Source organism: Haemorhous mexicanus, chromosome 4 (genome assembly GCF_027477595.1).
Source record: "Haemorhous mexicanus isolate bHaeMex1 chromosome 4, bHaeMex1.pri, whole genome shotgun sequence".
Taxonomy (NCBI): Eukaryota; Metazoa; Chordata; class Aves; order Passeriformes; family Fringillidae; genus Haemorhous; species Haemorhous mexicanus.
Window position 1 is genome coordinate 30,792,318 of NC_082344.1, and position 6,295 is coordinate 30,798,612.

Below are 6,295 nucleotides of genomic sequence, written 5' to 3' on the forward strand. Positions count from 1 at the left end.
GTATTTTTCTTCCCAAGAAAACAACATTAGGAGGACATCTTTACCTCGTGCTGTGCTTAGGGCCTGGCAGCAGACTTTCCTACAGGTCTAGACTCCGAATTTGTGGTTTTACATGTGAAATCCAGAACTAATGCCATCTTTTAAGCTACCATATCACACTGCAGACTCATTTCACTGACTCTGTATTTCCATCTTCGCACATTTCTTATCTTTCAGCATAGCTGCTCTGTACAATTTTTCCTTCCTTTGGATTAATTCCATCTTTTCCTCTGCCTCAATGAGTTAATTTACATATTTTCACTCTGAATCTCACACTGTTATTCTGTGCATGTGTTATTATCCTCTACCACTTTTTTGTATCTTCTTTTATATTCCTCCAGGGCAGTTACTTGTACTTTCACATCATCTGCAGTTCCCCTTACTCTCACATTAATGAGAATACCTGCATAAAAACTGAGCCTAACACAAATCCCTACCTCATCCATTTTCCTTTCAGGATTAATTTTACCCTTATATGCTTGTATAAAACCCCACTCTTCTCAGACCTCCTTTCATAGGCAGGGAGTTTCTTGGCTTCTCTGCTACTCTCATTGCTCCACACCTTACACATGTTATTTGCCCAACCAGCTCTTTTCCCTTGCAATATTGGATTCCTTTTTCAGTCTCAAACACTGGAACTGTCTTACCTCTCTCTTGGCAGCCAGTGTGCCATAAGGTGCCTGTTTTCTATGTACATGTGAACAGTCTAGAACAGTTTTCTCAATGTTCAAAGCATTTGGTTTCAGGTAAGACCCTGACCTCATGCTTGCATTTATGGCTCTGTGTGGATGCTCATGCAATTTTAACTCACTTATTGTTTGAGATACTCTCTGTAGTTTTCTTAGATTCGTGGCTCCCGAGGCCAACGGGGATGATTCTGGAGTGGCACTCCCCTGTGTTGACTCTTATTAAAGCGTAGCTTTAAGAAAAAAAAACAAGAAAAAAAAAGTTTTACAATTGCTACCACAACTTTTGATGAGAGCCTTACTGTTAGGTCCTGTGCCATGGTTCTAGTTCCATTTTTTTCTGGCTTCGAGGCTGCAGGAAGCCATCACCAAAACTTTCCTCCCTGGTAAACTCATGGATTGCAAAATAGGCACCCTTTAACTCTCTTTTCATAAAATACACACTAGCTCCTGGCTTGTGGGTTTTCTGCCCATAATAAATATTTTCAGCTTCTTAATTGTTCTCTAACCCATTTCAGTTTGCCAGTATCCTTCTCTAATGACTGAACTGGACACAGATTCCATTAGTGCTCTCTCCAGTGCCAAATACAAATACCATTGCTCCATTGCTATTTGAACTACCTCACTTTATACATCCAAGGACTGCATTAGACTGTATCCTGTCAAGGAGAAGCTTATTACCCCAGCAGCTCAAATTACCCTTCCCATCCTTTAAATAAATGCTGCTTTTTGAGATGCAGGAAGATTTCCTCCACTCATTTTTATTATTATAAATTTTTGCACCCAGACCATGTATTTGAGTAATAAACTTCAGTTTAAGACTTACACTGTTTAGCTTATTCTCAGTTTATTCAGAAAACCACATTGTTCTGTCTGGCTTTTAAGCTCAGCATTGCTGTTGTTGTAAACCTCTTTGGTTTCTGGCAGTTAGACAGTGATCAAGAAGCAGCCACCAGCTGACCGCTCTGGAAGAAGATATGCTTGCTCATGGTTACCTGCTTATATGTCCTGAAGACTTGTCACCCACCTTATTTTTTTAAGATGCGCTTTGGTAATTTTGTGGCAGTCTTATTTAGTATCAAAATATTATGTAAGATCTAATCAAACTCTTACCAGATGTTTGAGCACATTATATTCCCCAATTCTAGCCAAATTTATCCTTTTATCTAGCAATCTATTTCAAATATGAAAGCATCCATTTAAGCTCCTTAATAAATAGCAAGAAGTAATAATTATAAACTCATTAATTCTCTCCTCTATTTTATTATTATATCCCATTTAAAATACTTTACACAGAATGAATTTCAGGATGAGAAATAGCAGTTGAAAGCATCTGAATCATGCCATCTTCTGATTGTAAACATTGGCATAGAGCTGAAGATGCCTCTGTCTCTAAAGTTGTTTAAAATTCATCTTAGAAATACTGAGGTCCTCAACCAGCTCATTTAAAACTCTGGGCTGTTGAGAAAGCAAAATACTCTCTTTCTCTCATTTTAATGAATATTTCAACAAAGTTTTTGTCCAATGTGTCCCAGACTTCTCTGGGAACACAGTCAGACTGTCTAACAAAATTATCAGTGATGGCTCCATGTTTCAGGCAGGTGCCCTCAAGATTTCTCTCAGTTGCCACCTACCCCTGGAAGCAGTAGTCCCAATCGCATCTGTATTTCTGTCTCTCAAACTAATCTCTTCTGAACATTCAAACTGGTACTTTTGCTTGTGTATCATACTTGCAAAAGCAGCTCTCACTGGTGTCATCTTGGCAAACACTCCAGGCATCTCCCAGCACCCCTTGAGCCTGCTTCTTGCAGAAAGCTCAGTGGGGACTCTGAGCCCTCACATGCCCTTTCCAGGAGGTGGTCTGCAGGGTGAAAGACAGAGGCACCTGCTCCTGGGGGTTTTTCAGTTTGATTTGAGGAGATGGGAGCTAGCTGTTGCCCTTATCCTCAGAGGACATTCCTACTTGGAGTGTCCCTAGCAGATTACCACCAGTCTGGAAAATGAGGTGAAGGCTTCAAGCTGCACTCCCTAAAGCATTCGTCCACACAGCTGGGGCCAAGGTCTAGCAAGGACATTCTTCCAGGAGTTGCTTATGGCCTAGCTGTTCCCACAGCTAAGGGTGTGTGGAGCCCCACCAGCAGCATGCTTTAGACAGAGCCCATGAAACATCTCTAAGAAATTCAGCCTCAGGGAAAGCACATTTCCTCTCCTGAACTGCACCATTTAGTGCATGCTTTCTGGTGGGAAATGAAGGATGAAAGAAAGATATAGACTTCTAAGTTTATATCTTCAGTTAAGAAAAAAAGGTTCAGATCCTGTTTCATACAAGTCTTGTCCTGTTTCATACATGACTTGGCCTTTAACTTTATTCAGCAACTTCCATGTTAAGAAAACTTTCAGCAGACAGGAGAAGGGAAGAAGAGGGTTAGAAGCTTAAAGTTATTCTGCTGCTACACAAAAGATGGGTGTGAATAAATTATATAAAAATAATCCACCTAAAAAATAAGTAGAAAAATAATGCTAATCCTATTTAGACATGGTAATTCTCACTATATGTTTTATTTATGAAACTGTAATCCTAGAACAGTAAATAGTGCTATTCTTTATCCTCCCATGAAGATAATGTGGTAGAAAGAAAGGCACGTAGCATGCAAAAAAAGCACGCTGAAGAAATTGATCATGTAATTAAAAGAGATTTTTTTCATGGAGCTTAAGAACGTTTTAAGACAGCATTACATAATGGAGATTTCTAAGTAATTGCTTTCACAAAACATATAGTACAATAAAAATGGGGGAGAAAAACTCCAAACCTGTTATGTTTCAACTATTTGGCACTGCACAAACACCCTTTGTCAAGTTTAAAACTGATGGTTACAGCTGAGACCTTGTTTGTAGGCACAACTTCAGCTACTGCAACTGAGAGCAGGCTTGTGTATGCCTGTGTGAACGGGCTCCACACAAACTCCTCATCTGCTTCTCAATTATTCTTTCTGCACTAGTTCCCAAGAACTATTTAGCAGTCCTGGTTGCTCAGCAATCTCCTGTGGTTTCCACACTGAGGTAAACACTGTCATGTGGGGCCCGAGTCTTCGCTCGCAATGCGCTAATTGAAACTTGGCTTTGGGAAGGAAACAAAATGAGGAGAACTCTGGCAGGTCAGAAACCAAACGTGAATTTTTCTGACTGGCCAAAAAGGTGAATTTTTCTTGCTGAATGAGGTATGTCCTGATTTTGTGCCAAAACAGGGCTCCAAGTTGAGCTGGAAAAAAATGTAAACATCCCCCACAGTTTTGGTCTGCCACCCAGCAAAAAGCACATGATTAGCTTATACAAGTAAGGCCCCTGTTCGTGGCTTTGTTCATCCAAAGCTTGATTGCACCCTATGAAGCAACAATTAGTGATGGCACAGAATTAAGCAGATTTGATCGGTGAATTCAGCCGTTATAATAGCTTCTGCTCAGGATTCCCACTTTTATCCATTTAATAGTTGGGATTTTCATTTGACATCTTAACCTGTGTGGTAAGGAATACTGTAAAAGCACTTTCTCTTGTAAGATGCACCACAACCCTCTCCTTTGCTGTGACAGTGGTATTTCTGGGAGAAGAATTTCTTGCACTCTTCCTGGTTCTGTGGGACTCCACTGGCAGCTCCTCCATAGCCTTCTGCCCTCACCTTTTTTTGGAGGGTATATTCAATGAGTACACCACCCATGACATCCTTACTTGATCTGCTGTGCCATTTAGAAACTCACAAGTCTCTGGGGCCAGATGGGGTTCACATGAAGGTACTGAGGGAGCTGGTGGAAGAGCTGGCCAGGCCACTCTCCATCATTTATCATCAGTCCTGGCTAACTGTGGGGGTCCCAGATGACTAGACGTTGACCAGGTGACACCCAGCTACAAGAAGAATGGTTAAAAGAGGATTGAGAGAACTACAGGCCTGTCAGTCTGACCTCAGTGCCAAGAAAAATTACAGAACAGATCATCTTGAGTGTGATCATGCAGCATGTACTGGAAAACTGGGGGATTGGGCTCAGCCAGCATGGGTTTAGGAAAGGCAGGTCCTGCTAGGTCAACCTGCTCTTTTGTGACCTGGTGACCTGCCTAGTAGATGAGGGAAAGGCTGTGGATATGTCTAGCTGGACTTAGAAAAGCCTTTGATACTGTGTCCCAAGGCATTTTCCTGTAGGAGCTGGCAGGTCAAGGCTTACACAGGTGCACTCTTTTCTGGATTGAAAACTGGCCAAATGGCTGGAACCAAAGAGTTGGGGAGAATGGATTTCATCCACTTGGTGGCAGGTGACTAAGGGGCTTCCCCAGGTATAAGTGTTGGGGCCAGTTCTGTTTAATCTTTATCAATTATTTGGACAAGGGGATTGAGGGCACCCTCAGTCAGTTCACAGATGACACCAAGCTGTGTGGGAGGGTTGATCTGCTGGAGGTTAGTAAGGCTCCACAGAGGGATCTGTATAGGCTGCATCCATGGGCTGAGGCCAACAGTTTGCAGTTCAATAAGGCAAAGTTCCCTGTCCTATACTTGAGCCACAATAACCCTAGACGGTGCTACAGGCTGGGAACAGGGTGGCTGGAAATCTGCCTAGAGGAAAAGGACCTGGGAGTGCCAGCTGATAGTGGCTGAGCATGAGCCAGCTGTGCCCAGGTGGCCAAGAAGGCCAATGGCATCCTGCCCTGTATCGCCAGGAGTGTGGCCAGCAGGACCAGGGCAGTGATTGTCCCGCTGTACTCAGCACTGGTGAGGCCACACCTTGAATGCTGTGGTCAGTACTGGGCCACTTACAACAAGAAGGACATTGGGGTGATGGAGCATGTCCAGGGAAGGGCAGTGGAGGTGATCAAGGGTCTAAAGAGTAACTCACATGAGGAGCAGCTGAGAGAGTTGGGAGTTGTTCAGCCTGGAGAAAGGGAGGCTCAAGGGAGACCTTATTGTTCTCTACAACTCCCTGAGAGAATGTGGCCAGGTGGGTGTTGGTCTCTTCTCCCAGGCAACCAGTGATAGGATGAGAGGAAATGGCCTCAAGCTGCACCAGGGGAGGCTCATATTAGGCATCAGAAAGCATTTTTTCCCTGAAAGGGTGGTTAAGTGTTGGAATGGAAATTGCCCAGGGAAATGTGGGACTGATCACCGCTGGAAGTGTTCAAGAAACATCTGGACATGGCATTTAGTTCTATGGTCTGATTGACATGATCGTGTTTGGTCCAAGACTTGGTCTTGGATATCTTTTCCAAGCCTAATACTTCCATGATTCTATATGCAGAAGTTCACAAGCAGTCCTACTCATTCACACATCCTGGCATATGTCTGGCAATGACAAGAAATAGGTGGTGATTTACTTCTATAAACTCGCAGTCACAGGACATACAAGAGCATTTCATAAATCTATATTGATGGTGAAAGGCAAAATTTATCAGTATTTTAGTTGGACTTTTCCTTGAACCTGGAAGAGGGCATAAAGACTATTCCAGCCATCTAACTTAAAAACAACAATTCAATCTAATTCCTTGGTGTATTTTCAAGCCCACTCTTTCTATGGATCTCTGAAGGCTTTAAG